This window comes from Mus pahari, chromosome 4 (assembly GCF_900095145.1).
Source record: "Mus pahari chromosome 4, PAHARI_EIJ_v1.1, whole genome shotgun sequence".
NCBI lineage: Eukaryota > Metazoa > Chordata > Mammalia > Rodentia > Muridae > Mus > Mus pahari.
In genome coordinates this window covers 53,880,802-53,896,752 of record NC_034593.1, presented here as the reverse complement: position 1 = coordinate 53,896,752, position 15,951 = coordinate 53,880,802, and the positions used below count along the sequence as shown (strand labels likewise).

General features: G+C 39.8%; 1 pseudogene; it reads left to right on the top strand.

Moving 5' to 3' along the window:
• The first annotated feature begins 1,800 nt into the window (after window positions 1-1,800).
• On the top strand, window positions 1,801-13,479 carry LOC110320791 (annotated as a pseudogene).
• The last annotated feature ends 2,472 nt before the right edge of the window (window positions 13,480-15,951 follow it).

Below are 15,951 nucleotides of genomic sequence, written 5' to 3'. Positions count from 1 at the left end.
CCTTCCTTCCTTCTTTCCTTCCTTCCTTCCTTCCTTTCTTTCTTTCTTTCTTTCTTTCTTTCTTTCTTTCTTTCTTTCTTTCTTTCTTTCTTTCTTGTCACATCCATTGTCACCACTCCCATGAGGTACTAGTTCCAAGTATCTAAAACTGCTGTTACTTAGGAACTCGGAAACTGGGCAGTAATACTTACAAACTTTGCCCTGGAGAGAGAACTAGCTCGATGGAGCTGGGTAATATTAATTCCAGGTAAAAATACATTGAGTAATTTCTTCTCCTCGTATGTTTCTCAGCATGGTTGTTAGAGTGCTTGTCTAACATGATATCCCACATAGAATAAACTGGATATGGCATGTACCTATAGTCTCAGCATTCGGGGGTGTGAGGCAGGGATCAGAAATTCAAGGTCATTTGTGATCTCTTAGTAAGTTCGTGGCCAACTTTGATTACATGAGACCCTGTCTCACAAAATAAAGTTGTCTGGTTTTAGAAATATCTCAGCAGTTAAGAACACTTGCTATCCTTGGGGAGCAGCTGGGTTTCATTTACAGAACTCAGATGACAGTTCAGAACCATCTATAACCACAGTTCTAGGGGCTCCTATACCATCTCTGGGCCTCCGTGGATATCAGGAATACACTTGGTGCACATGTATGCATGCAGGCAAGACACACATACACATAAAATAAACACTTTTTAATTGCCTTGGTTCATGCACATGGTACATATACATAGACTCAGGCATACACACATATACATAAAATAAACACACATAAAACATAAAAAGGTAAATAAAAATTGCCTTGGAATATTTATGACTTACTTCAAAGTCTGCTTTTAGATATTACAACTACTCTATATTATTAGTTTTACCTGTGGTAGTTCTAGAACATTCCAAGAACAAACTATGAAGTTTGGAAATCGTGTGTTAAATAGTGAAAAAGAATCCTTTCGACTAATTTTGTTTTAATTTAGGGATTAAATTCTCTACTGAAAATTAGACCTTACTAGAAATATTATGCTACAAAAACCCCACAACAATACACAGGGAAAAAAGGAACAAACATATACTTTGGGTATTTATTTATTTTGGGAATTTATTACCTATTCTCCTTTACTACTTGTATAAGGATATTAATAGCCTTATGAAATACTCTAATTTGTAAGTAGCCAATGTGGGAATAGTATAAAGTGTTCAGTTGAACGCTGTGCATTATATTGGTTGTTTGTTTAGTAGAAAAAAGCATTCCTTGTTAGGAGGCATTGGTCCACAGGGGCTCTGAATAGCTTCTGTCCCAGCATGGTGTCTACAGTGTTTGCAGGGAGCATGCTCTAAGGTGCTAGGCCAGGCTTGTATAGACCATTGCTGTATAAAGACAGTCTGATAAAGAGAACTTCCTTAGGGTTCTTCACCCCAGTGCACACCATAGCTCCTGCACTAGATGCTAGTCCTGAAAGGACCTCAGCAGACATGGTTCTTAGAAAAGGTGAGGACCAATGAGCAACTCCTCGGGACTGTCAAGTTCCACAATGTCCTACCGCACATTCTTCCATGACACTTCTCTTTCTCAACTGATGGTCTTCTAGTGGGCCTTCTTTTTTTCTCCTTCCCTAATTAACCTGTAACAAGATGCTGTTCTTCTGTGCACACTTCTCCCATGCTGGTTTTAAAATCTTCCTTGATTTTCACTCCTCCCTACATTTGCTACCCAGGTCACAAACCTAAGCACTTCTCCCTTGAAGATATATTACAATACCATTGGTGGAAGACGAGGAGGATAAGGCAAGAAGAAGGCACGTAAATGTCACTGAACTTAGAAGAAGCAAAGGCATATGGGCAACTGGAGGGAGCAGAGGAAGAAAGACTTGAGTTAGTGAGGTCAGAGGTAAGAGTGAATATGTACTGTTGACAGGGGCATGGCCCTGTTGAAGACCTCAGTGCCTTAGCCCCATGGGAATGACATAGCTTTCCCTACATGAGGCTCCAAGGGATGACAAAACCTGGTGCAAGTGGCTGACCAGTGTCTACAAAACTTGCAACTGCTGTATCCTTTCCTGTTTCCTGCCTAAGAGTGCTCACCTGCAGGCCTGCAGAGCCCTCCTATTGAGACTAGCTAACCCTTCTGCCTATGCTGTACATAAGAAAAAGGCTTGAGGGTCCCCGTTATGGTAGCAGAAAAAAAGGCACAACACGCAATTTGCAGGTAAATGGATAAACCAAGGGGGGGAGGGGGAATCGTCCTGAGCAAGGCCCAGACCCGGACCCAGAAAGCCAAACATGGTATATACTCACCCAGAAAGCCAAACATGGTAGGTATATACTTATCTGCTAAGTAAAGGGAAATCACCATACAATCCATAGAACCAGAAATACATTTTTAATCAAGGTATTTCAATAGAAGTTTTAAAAATCCCCTATCTCGCCGGGCATGGTGGCACACGCCTTTAATCCCAGCACTCGGGAGGCAGAGCCAGGCAGATTTCTGAGTTCCAGGTCAGCCTGGTCTACAAAGTGAGTTCCAGGACAGCCAGGGCTATAAAAACAAAATGAAACAAAAATCCCCTATCTCTCAACATGTCACGTCCTGACATTGGATCCTCAAAAAGGACACTATGCTATAGTAAACAGTTATTATTTAAATATGCATAACACCTATAATTTTCAAGAAGCATACCTACAGTGGTCTATAGATGAGTAACATTTCCTTAGACTAAGATAAAAGTGCAAGGACAGATGACTTGGTAAAGGCACAGCTGGGTTTTTACACTGTCATTTAGGGTCTAGCACATCTTCTTCCAGCCAACAGGGTTTTCCAGATGATATGTTCTTTGTATTTTGAAAATGAGAAAAAAAGCTCTTTCATCATCCACAATAATTCAATAAGGACAGGCCGTGCCCAGCAAACTCTGAAACCAGGGATAGCCATCATCTGTGGGTACCAAAATAGCAGTAAGTGCCTTGACTAAACAAAGGGCCAGAGAGCTGGCGCTGCTTGTTTTAGAAAACCTGTGTCATGCTGGACTGGGGACGTGAACAGGTAATTGCCTCCAGGGAAAAGTCAATATGTGACCAACATTTTGGCCCTGTGCCCTCAGCAAAGCAGGGTGTTATTCACTGGTGGAATGCTATCGACAGCCCTGCAGGCATCTCCTGAGCCTCTGTGCTGGCTCCCAACCTCAGTGACAAACCTGATGTCAGCAAATCCACATCCTGAATTTTCTCGGGGCAGGTTTCCTAGTCACTGGTTTCTACACAGGACTACCAAGTGAGAGCAAGAAACTCAACCACTCTTTTGAAATCTTGGCTAGAACTGGAAACAACAGTCCAGGGAGAAACTAATGAAGTGAACAGTTACTCACATCCTGCTGTTGAAACGTAAGGCACAGCTCATGGACCTAGCAGTGAGTTATCAGTAGATATGACATCAGAGTGTGTCATGGAGAGGTCGAGGTGAATGTTCCTTTTCGGATGGGTGTGGACAGGTGAGGCAGACTCTACTTCCTGTCTACCTATGGCCTTGCTCAAAACTGTTTTTTTTTTATAGTCAATATCTTTAACATTTCTTGGGAACTTTTAAAAACTATTATATTTTCTGAGATAAAAAAAGAAAGGAAATTGAATGCTAAGCAAACCCATGTTGCCTGGAGAAAGGAGCTGGTGTGTGTGTGTGTGTGTGTGTGTGTGTGTGTGTGTGTATGTGTGTGTGAATGGTAGTGGAGTGGTGGTGAGGCAGGGTGGCTGTGTTCCCTCTTAGGGTCACATTCCTCTAGTTTTAACTCTGCAATCAATTCCTCTGGGAAAGTTACAACTAACTGTTCCTCATCTCATTTCCCTATTAGTCAAATGAAGATGATATGGTTTGTCTTGCACTCTTGCTTCGAAGAATGACAAAAAGGACCTAAAGAGGTAATAGCTGTGAACAGATTTTGAAGTTTAAAATACTAGGCAAATGCAATGATTGCTGTGAATGGGAAGCTACTCAGGTAACTGGGCTGGAAAACTGAAGGTTTAAAGAGCTGTATAGAACCCAAGAAATCAAGAGCAACCTCTAATTTTACAGATGGGAAAACTTTCTACAAAGAATAGTGAAATGATCAGATAATTCCCATAATTTTAGATAATGATAATAATTGTAGAACTTACTCTGGGCTGAGTGTACAGATGTTTTATATCCCTTATCTCATTTAATCTTTTCAGTGTCTCCATTAGAGGATGAGGAGGCTGGGGGGAATGACCTTTCAGGGCCACACTATTAGTAATCAGTAAATCCATGATTCCTACTGAAGGATTTCTAGTGCCAAAACTAAGCTTGGGACTGCCTTGGATGACTAATATGAATCTAAAATTTAAAAACAAACAAACAAACCCCATTATTGTGTCTTTGATCTGGAAGAAGGTGTTTCACCAACAGATATAAGGCAGTATTATGAACCCCTATACTATAAATTCAATTACACACGAAGACCTCTGCTTCATAAGAACAAACCTCGAGCCTTGCGTATGCCTTCTGTGAATAACTTTACCAGATGATGTGGTGCATAAACAGTGTTATGTTACCTATTTCCAATCTGTACCCAACACAAAACATAAACCATTTTGAATGGAAACTTTTTAACAGAGATTTTCATTCTTTTCCATGTGCAGGTACAATCCCCAACACTACACACTAAATAGATGTAGATCTGTGCCAACAGCACATTGTGGAGCAAATGGAGTGTGGCTTCATTTGAAAAGCAGTGCATTTACAGTCTCAACCTTTGCATGGAAGAGCCTTCAGAAGTCCTGTAGATGTGTCCCCTTCTGCATCTTAGCTTCCCTCTTTTTGAAGGAGAATAGACATAGCAGTCACCCTGTGTCGCATGCACTACCATTAGGTGATGAGTATGCTTGTGGAGCCTTTGGAAGGGGAGAGCTAATGGGTGAAGAGCGGTATCTGTGGAATTACACTGGTAGAGCCTCATTGGTACATGGACCTGACTTCCATGAGAAGACTATGGACTGATTGTTCTGAGATAAGGAGGAAGATGAATAATTAGAGAGCCAGGAATATGGTGGGACTCAGGCTCTAGGTGAGTGTCTCTGATACCTTTCCTTGTGTCTTTGACATTCACCTTCCTGGTTCTACAATCAATAGGACACTGTGCTAATGGCAGAACAATATTCAAAAGTCTCCATTTTGTTTTCTCTTACATTATTTCCCTTAAGGGATAGCAGCTGTTGTGTTGTTGTGACATGAGGTCACTCAGGAAACTCTTGGGGTTGGTATTGAAAGAATTTAGTGCCAACATCATGTAGCATTAGACAGAATTAATTTGCTACCATGTCGGCAAATATTAGATGAGCATTATCAGAGGCATGTCACATGACAAATATACAAGAACCTAAGCTGGACTGTTCAACTAAGCCATCCCGAATTCTGAGCCCTACCAAACACAATTCATTTTTATTGTTTTAAGCTTCTCAGTTTTAGAAGTAATTTGTTACACAGAAATAGCTTCACCAGAACATTGAAAAATACTTATCTTAACCTTTGTACTCAATTTAGAGATCATGTTTCAACCATAATTTTAGGATGAAAGCAGTTAAAAATGGCAGGTTGGCATGTTCACTCAAAATGCAGTGCATGTGTCTATGTATTCACAAACTATTACAGACCAGTAAATTATTGATTAAATTATAATTAAGTCATTGTTGTGTAAGTCGTTCAACTCACCTTCACTTTTTTTTTTCTCTTCTTATCAGTATCTCCCTGAGGAGCATGGGAAAAGAATCACTTACTTAATGATCAAGAAGTCCCCAGAGCAGGATCTGTAAGGAACGGATACATTAGCTGGAACTACTGGGCCAAAATTCCTCTAGGGGTTTCTCAACAAGATGCCTTTTTTTTTTTTCACTTCATTTTTCACCAGGCAAGTGGTGATTAACAAGACCTTGTCTTTTCAGAACAAAGCCTGGCTATTGTAGAGAATAGCCAGCCTAATAAGTTGCCCCCTAACATCTAGCCACCAACTGAAGCTTTGTGCTAAGACACAGTCACAGGCTGCATCTGAAGCTACACGCAATCACCAGCCATGTGGGAAAGTCTCGGCAGTCACTACCAGTTTCTTAATGAGCTACAGCCAGTCCTCAGAGCTGTGAGGTGAGGGATCACCACCTGTCTGACAAGGCTTTTCCGGGCTGCTTAGCCAGCCAGCCTTGCTCCCTTTGCAAGGCTCCTTAGCCAGCCAGCCTTGCTCTGTTTGCAAGGCTCTGGAGCAGTGCTTGTTTCCTGGGCTCGTGAGTTTTTAAGATAAATAGATCTTTGTTTTTCTTTAAAGAGTATATTCTTGGGTAGATAGCCTGGGCTACAGAGTAAACTCTGTCCTAAAGAAGTGAAGAAAGGCTTTATTTGTAAAGTCCCTCGGATAAGAAGCCCTGGCATGACAAGACTCTTGTGTTTGCTTGCTTGCTTGTTTGTTTGTTTGTGTGTTTGTTTAGATAAGTTCTCCTTCTTGGGTAAAGTGTCCTTGAAATTCTGGCAGTTTGCCTGCTTCAGTCTCTCAGGAACTGGCCTTACGGGTATGAGCTAGTTTTCTCAGATTGCTGAAATCATTTTTTATTTGGGTTAAGATTCTTTAAATTTATGAAAAAAATGCTCAACCCTTTTCATAGAATGCAAGACTCCCAAATGTGTGTGTTTGTGTGTGTGTGTGTGTGTGTGTGTGTGTGTGTGTGTGTGTGTGGATTGTCTCTGCAAAGGACATCTTCATGGCTGTGATAGGTAATGATCTGCCAGAGGCCAGAAGGAAGTCCAACTCAACAGGACTCAAATTCTTAGAGTATGACACCAAAAAGGTTATTTTAGGTATCTTTAAATACTGTACCATTTGGGGGAAACATAATTGCCTGTGCATAATAAAACTTAAGGCATAATTATATCAAAACTCTTTTCAAAGTACATGCCATTTCTATAAAGATGGGGTCTTTAAGTAGACTACATGCATTATCTTAATGGCCTACGGGGAGGATCTGGTGTGGTTTCCGTCATACAGATAGCACAAAGGTCACTAGCCTATTATCTACCTCTGGACCTATTAGTAAGGGAGCAGGAGGAAGGTGTGGCCCAGCTTTAGAGATAGTTCAGAAGTCATCTAGGCTAATCATCACCTTCATTCCCAGCCTTCTGGGTGGAAACCGGGTTATACATCCCTTTCTTTGTGTGTGTTTAACATTCCCGGTTTCTCTGGTGCTTATCTGTGAGCACATGAACCTCTGTGCCTCCTGCATGACCACACAGAAGAAAAAGAATGGTATCAGCAAGCAATATTAAAATGATTCTTTTCTCAGACCGTCCTAAAATTTCCACAGAGGTTTGTTCATTTACTTTTGTCACCGTGATGCCTATTCTGTTTTCTGCACTGAAAGCAAAAGGTTCCAATCTAAAACATTAAATTCACCATGCAGAAGGATCCACGGAACCTAACTGCCCAGATGCTCCTAGTTTCTCTGTAAAGAACACACCGAGTTACAGCGGCTTGTTCTAGGTTCAACTCCAGATCTGTCTTAGTTTAGGAATAGAATTATGGCTGCACCCAACTTGGACAACAGAGTGATTTTCTGATTACCAGAGAGTGACTGTTAAAAGGAGAGGTTGGTCCAGGTGGGGTTGTGTGGGAGGTGATGCTCTGCAGATCATTTTTCTAACTCTTGTCCAAATTAAATCTGAACAAAAAAAGAGAAGACAATTCACTTGACTAGAAACTGCTTTATGATTGGCTCATAAATGTCTATACAAACATAACACTGGCTTTTAGCCAAATGTTACTTCCTGATATTAAATTAGAATTGACTTTTGTTTTTCAGGACTGTGAATCAAATCTCAGGCCTCAAATACACTAGGCAAGTGCTCTATCCCCTAAGAACAGAATATAGAACTGGAACAGTAATATTCCTATAATTCTACTTCGTGTATTGTCATTAAAAATAGATTATCTTTTGACTAATGTTTACAAGTTAAAGTATTTTTATTGATATGCATTACTTATGTCCATATATGCGATGTAATGATACTTTATAGCAAGAGCATTTCTCACACCTAGACATGAACTCTTACAAAGAACGAGAAAACAAAGCATTATTTGTCTTAAAACAATGAAAAGAAATAACAACAACAACAACAACAAAACACCTAAATACCGCTACAAATTTCGGTTGCTCTGAAATGCTTCCACTTCATGGCACGTTCCCACAATACAGTTGTGAGACTCTTTGCCTGTTGTTTAGAGCCCACCTCACCGATACTCATTGGGTTAAAAGAGTCCCACCACTGCTGGTGTGTTAACTTATTTTGGATATTGAGAAAGGAAAACAACTCAGATTTTTACAATCTAGTTTTTGCTATTGTTGGAGAAATGTTAAAACGAAAGCACTCCAGAAAGGGTTAGTGTTTCCACCTAAGACTTTGCAAATCGCCTCCGAGTCAGAGCCAGTGAGTTAAGAATTCCATGCTGAGTTAGATATTCAAAATAGGCGCAGTAGTGAGGAATGTATTTAAGGCCCCACCCACACTGTAGTTAGAATCATGTGATTTAGAGGTGGTTTGTGCTAGCCTGCTGTTAGCATCATTTCTCTGGCCAGAAAGGATATAAGACAATTTTTCTTGGTATTTATTTGGAAAATTTACAAACTTCCTTACTGTTGTAGATGCTGTTGTGGTGAGCATGCCTTTATCTCTTTGTTTTGAAAGAATTAAGTTGAAGCCAGGCGTGGTGGCGCACGCCTTTAATCCCAGTACTCGGGAGGCAGAGGCAGGTGGATTTCTGAGTTGGAGACCAGCCTGGTCTACAGAGTGAGTTCCAGGACAGCCAGGGCTACACAGAGAAACCCTGTCACCCTGCTCCAAAAACCAAAAAAAAAAAAAAAAAAAAAAAGAATTAAGTTGAAAGGAATATGAAGTAGTAACATTTTAAGTATTATATGATATTTTAATAGTGTCTTGATTCAATATGTCTGAACTTCATTGTCATTCTCTATTTTACATATGGAGTACTTGAGTGAAATTTTTATGAAATCATGAACAGGTGCTTGCTCATATTATGACAGCATTATCCAGAATTATGTAGCACATCCATTGTGCATTTCCACACATGCACCATCTTGTGATATGTTCAATAGTAAAAGGAACATGTAAGTAGACATCATATGTCTCCGCATTTCTCATTCCATAAAGGTTGAATCCATTCAAGAAATAAGGCACCAGCATGTTTTCCCAGTTAATCTCAAATCATCCTCCTTTATTAAAATGTTTGTCCTTAACATCTCACCACAATCTGTAGTGAGATAGTTACTGACTACATCGGAATGCTGAAAGCTATGTCAGTGATTTTGATCCTTAAGCAATCACAGGCACTTTCATACTCTCTAGTCCCCAGAAAATAAAGGCACTATGTTGGGGTGAGTTAATTCAGGTATGTGCTACTAACATTCTCACCTGCCATTTGTGCCTTCGGTGGTCTAACTCTCCAGTTGTCTGCTCCAAGACTGAGAACACTCTCTTCACATAATTATTAATTTTCCCTTTTCTTTCTTATACACTTTTCCCTTCTACTAAGGTATAAGGTGGTAGTTAGAATTCCTATTGCTGTAATGAAACACCATGACTGAAAGCAAACTGGGGAGGCAAGTGTTTATTTGGCTTACACATCCATGTCACTGTTCATCATTGAAGGAAGTCAGGACAGGAACTCAAGCCATCATAGGAAATAGTGCCACAAAGGAGGGTTACTGACTGAGTGCTCTCTCTGGTTCGTTCAGCCTGCTTTCTTAGAGCAGTTAGGACAACCAGCCTCGGGTATCCCCACCCACAAGGGGCTGGGCCCTCCCCCATCAGTCACTAATTTTAAAAATGCCCTACAGGTTTTCCTGCAGACCAGTTTTTTTGTTTTGTTTTGTTTTGTTTTGTTTTTGTATTTTATTCATTTTCTAGGATTTCTCCTAGAACACTAACAGAGAAATATTCAGGTATTTTTTTTCAACCTCCATACCCTTAATTATGATTGATTGTTTGTTTTGGGGGAGAGTGTCTGTTTTTGTTTTTTTTTTGTTGTTGTTTTGCTTTTTTTGTCAGAGAAATTTAACTAATTATTACTGGGAAATTATGAGTCAGATACTATATTAAGTTAATTATGAAGTTACTGTGGGTCAGGGACTACTTCAAGAGCTAAGGAGCAGATAACAGCACATGGAAATTACATGTGCAAATTTGGGGATTCTAATGGATGAGTGTATGGAGAATGAAGTCTCATGATGTGCTGGACTGTGATGAGTTATATGAAGGACTGCAAATAATACTGTGCTTCTGCAGACCAGTTTTATGGAGGTATTTTCTCAGTTGAGGCCTCTTCCTCTCAGATGACTTTAGCTTATATCAAGATGTCATAAAACTAGCCAGCACAGTTATGTACAAGTTGTAGCCTTCTATTTTTGTTTGGTATGTGACATATTTGTGTCTATAATCATGTGTGGGAGTGTGTGTGTGTGTGTGTGTGTGTGTGTGTGTGTGTGTGTAAGGTGTGCATGCTTCTGTGAATATGGAGGATAGAGGTTGACATTGAGTGTTTTCCTCAAATGGAAAATGAGTCTCTTGTGTGAGATTTTCAGCTGGACTGGCTGGGGTATGAAATCAGATCCTCATGTTTACAACTCAAGCATTTTACTGACTGAACCACCTCTCCAGTCCGTCTTACAAACAAACAAACAAACAAAACCCAAACACCCATCTTTTTTAGCTCAGTTAATCTCACTTTAGCCAATATTTGCTATATACTCATTATCCCATTTAATTCCATTTCTTTCTTTTACCCCGTCTTTCTTTCTCATCTCAAGAGAAATGTTACTTTCTCTTCTTTTTTTTTTATTTAATGTTTCTTTTCCTTTGTAATCTACAAGGCAAATAGCATTAACCCTGAATAATAAACTTTAGAACAAGGTTAAATACACAATACGGGGCGGTTTTGTTTTATTTTGGAATTCTTAAAAAAGTTCTCCTAAGCCATGTTTAAAATCTCTGCCAAACTCTAGCTACCCCTTTAACAAAACACTGCTATACTTCAAATATCAGCACAAAGACATTGGTAGACAGCCAAAAGGGATCACAAATGGCTGTAGTCCCAGATACTCTATGTGATAAGGCAGGAGGATCATTAGAGTCCTGAATTTCAAGGCCAAGTTGTGAAACATAGCAAGATATATTCCAAAGCAACACAAAGGCTGAAGATTATAGGGAAATTAAACTAAGTGTTATTGTCTTTCCATCTTATTTGATGACTTTTATAGTAACAACATCTCACAGAAAGCATTTCAGTCATATAATGGTTCCGGCGAGCATTGGGTGACTATCCACTCCTAACCTGCCCGAACAGGCAGCCTACTTACTGATCTCTCCACTCCAGCCCTCCTCCCTACTTCTATCCTTGCCTCTCTGCCATCAGGTTGTTCATGTTAAAATGCAAGCAGAGCTTGACACTCCCATGACCTCAACAGTCCACAGACACCATACTTAGAATAAAACCTGAAAACATGGATGGCTTACCAGACCTTAAATTATGTGGCTCCATTACCCTCCAGCCATGTCATCCCACTCTCTTCCCTACCTGTCCTGTACACAAACTGAATTGTCTGTTGTTCTTCCAAAGCAACCAACTATGTCACTCCCTCCACTGGCACTACCACTCCTCCAACCCCCCCAACACCACCCATACCCTTACAGGCTCCCCCTGCCCCATCTTCCTGCAGATCTGTTCAAATTTAGACCCAAATGTCAATTCAATCTGGTTAGGCTTAGGTAGACAGGTGGGGAAGGAAATAATTTTTGTGTAGAAGTATGATCCAAAGAAAGGGGCACCTAGAAATCATTAGCATAGATAGCATCAATATCTGAAATCTTGTGAGAGAAGTATGGGAATGGGCACAAAAAATAAGTGACCTAGAGCAGAAGGCAGCAAAAGGAAAGAGGGAGCAGAGAGCACTCCAAAGTGTCACCATCTAATGCACCCAGCACGGGAACACCAAGGTCTGACCACAGGAGTGTGAAGACTGGGGACATGATGGGCTTTGCTGCATTACTACTCTGTTTCAATGCAGAAAATGTATTGTGTGCCCACAGAAGCCCACATGATGGTCCTTAGGATTGTAAACACATTGTAAGGGAGCCTATGCATAATAGTTTTATCTCTTAAATGCTTTTACAAATATAAAATTGCTACATATAAAAGATAGAAACAATGGTAAGGAAGGAATTTAAGTTTGTTAGAGGTCAGTGACAAATCATAAGCAATGTCTTTATTATCTATTCATCACTTGATGGCCATCTAGGTTGCTTCACTTTCTTGCTATTGGAAATAAAGCAACATTGGCATGAGAATTATCTCTGTGGTAGGATGTAGAGTTCTTTGGTATATGCCAAGGAGCAGTACATCTGGTTCTCTTCTTAGCTTTGGGATAGAGTGGGAAGGAGATGAATTCCACACTGATTTCCACAGTAATTGCACCAGTTTGCACTTCCATCAATAATGGATAAATGTTCCTCTTTCTTGAGAATATATATATATATATATATATATATATATATATATATATATATACATATTCATATATATATGAACATTTCCACGATGGCTAAGGATGTGGAACATTGTTTGTTTGCCAAGACAGTGTTTCTCTGTGTAACAGCCCTGGCTGTCTTGGAACTCTTTGCAGACTAGGCTGGACTCGAACTCATGGAGATCCCCCTGCCTCTGCCTCCTGAGTGCTGGAATGTGGATTAAAATGCATTACAAGTATTTTTGCCCTTTTTATTTCTTTTTTGAAGAACTATCTATTTAAGAGTGAATGTGATCCACTGTAGGATTCTTGGAAGCCTGCTAAACCTGATAGTGACCTAGCCCAGATTTCTGCTACCTCACCCCCAATATTTCTCTGTTCTTCAGGAGCATGACAGGCTACACCAGGTCCAGAGATTTACACTGGGAATTTGGTCACTATGGTCCATTAGTAGATGTTTATGTTTCACTTTATTTCTACACTCAACATCCAAGAGGATTCACATGTGTTCAGTTTGAAGACGCTGGTGATGCTGAGGATCCTTTACATAATGTGGACAGAAAATGGATTTGGGGGCATCAAACTGAAATATTTCACACAAGAGGATGAGAAGATACCAAATCAAGTGAAAGCCAAAGAAGGGAACAATGTATACAGATCTTTACAATATGATGATTATGACCGGTATAGAATTTTATGAAAGGAGGAGATTAAGGAGTTGCTCTGTGATTACAAATAGATCCTACTATCCTAGAAATAGACCAATTGGAAGACCACAGAGTAGCCAAAGCCATTCTGCCAAGGACAGATTCAAATGCTGAAATTGATCTTTTCAAGATCTGAATCCAATTCAAGATCATTGTCCATGTTCCAGCCCAAGAAAGAAGGCAAAGCTGGATAATCTTATGAAGCAGATTCCAAAGCATTGTAAGTCAGGCTAAAATAAGAAAAGGAATCAAGGAACAAGAGCTATCTAGATCAAAGTCTCACTCAAGATCAGAGTCTGTGGTCTAGGTCAAAATTTATATCTAGGTCTTTATATCATCCCAAGTCTAGTGGTATTTTCTAGGCATGTGTCATTCGTTTACTCTTAGTTTGGTATACTTAAATTATCAGGAATTCAATGTTACATTGATCCATTTTAAAAAACAAACTAACATTTGTTCTCTGTAGTGGGAAATTAAAAGGATATGATTTTGAGTAGCTACTCTTAAAAGCCTAGTTTGTTTAATGTTATGGAAAGCTACCAATTTGTGAAATTTCTGAATATTTGTTATAAAGATTCTCCTTTTTATTATGCTTGAAATATTTGGTGAAAAGATGGTAGTTGATGATAATTTGCAATATTGTCTTATTAAAAATAAATTTTCATATCCTCATTTGGTAAAACTTAATATAGAAATGTAGCTTGAAAATAAAATAGAACAATATAAAAGTAAGTAGCCACATTACAACATTGGCTGCTCAGACACATTTAGGTTCAGGGTGGATCTGTATGACTCTTGGTTAGTTTCCAGAGATAGATAGATGGTAAGACTCTATTGCTGACAGTACTACACACTTGAGTCATATCACAGAGAAATGAACCTGGTACTTCTCTGGGAGAGTAATCCCTACTGGTGATGTTACCTACTAGGAGAGAAAAGTAATTACTAAAAGATGGCCTATACACATACACATATTGGCAGCACTCTGTGGACTTCATGGTTCTATCTGTCTATCTATCTATCTATCTATCTATCTATCTATCTATCTATCTATCTATCTATCTATCTATCTGAGAGAACATGTGATATCATAGGGATTAATGGTGAGAAATAGGGGAGAAATTGGAGAAATACTCATACCAGGGTATTTCATATCCTATCCTCATTTCTTTAACTGGTCATGTGGTTTTAGCTGCTATTTTCAACCACCTTCCTCTACTACTCATTCTGTTTTTCTTCTACCCATACCTTCATTCCTGATGGGTCTGTGCCCTTTGCCATCTTGCCTGGATTAGGCTGTTGTAGTTTCCCATTGACTTTAATTACAGGGTGCGGTTGCATCAAGAGACACCTTAAAGGATCCCCTACATTTCAGACATAACTTTCTTACTTCCATTGCAGAAAATAAATCTTGTTTTCCTATAGTAATCTGGATCAATGAGCCCCCCACCCCCATAACAATGCTATTCCTTTCTTAGCATTTTAGTTTAAGATCCTCAGAAGCCCAAAGTGACTTTTGTGGGATATTTGTGGTATCTCCTGGCATGAGCTCTCCTCTCTCTGGAGCTAAAACTTCTAGACCAGTAGAACTTAAGGTTTTGAAAACAGGAAGGGAAAACTTTCCTAGCAGATCACTAGGGGTTAATGTCCATGGAACCATTTCCCTTTCCACTCCTTGATTCCTGGACCTATGATTCTGGCTATGGAAGAAACCATAAAGTAAACTGAATGATGATTCAAATTATATACTTCCTTCTGGAGAACCCATCTCTAGCCCACCAGACTGCTGCCACCTAATTAGTGCTATAGCTAACTCTGTCTTCAAAAGGCCATACTATCTTTCTATGAGGGAAGTTGCATTGTGGGGAACATGGTAAAACCAGTGGATCCTACCTATGATCAGGGGCTCACTGTCATACTTCTCTGGCTGTGAAGTGAATTCTTTGGTCAGAAGCAATACTGTGTGGAATACCATGACGATAGATAAGGCATTCTATCAGTCCACGGATGGTACTTTTAGCAGAGGCATTAAGGGCAGGAAAGGCAAATCTATAAACAAAGCAAGTATTTACTCCAGTAAGGACAAAGCATTGTCCTTTCCTAGGAGGAAGTGGTCTAATGTAGTCAACCTACCACCAGGTTAATGGCTGGTCTCCCTGGGGAATGGTGCCATATCTGGGGTACAATGTTGATCTCTGCTATTGGCCAGTTGTATCTGCATCCAGATCTGCCTTGGTGAATGGAAGTCCACGTTGTCAAGCTCATTCATAACCCCTCATCTCTGTCACCATGGACACTTTGTACATGGGCCCAATGGGCAATGGCGGGAATGGCTGAGGAAAGAGGCCGACTATCCACAGGATGGGTTATCCTATCTATTTAATTATTGAACTCCTCCCCAGCTGGAGTCACCTATTAATGACCATTTAAATGGGATACAAGCATTTTCACATTCTTTGTCCATTTGGAAAGATCTTTCCACATACTTTGTCCCCATATGTCTTTCCCACCATGTTTTAAATTATTTTACTTCCAAGTCCCTAGCCATTAAGCCATTTCATATGCTATGGCCCAGGAATCACTGAACAATCATGCATTTGGACATTTCTCCTCCCAAATAAAGTGTATGGTCATGTATATTTCCTGAAGGTTAGCCTACTGTGAAA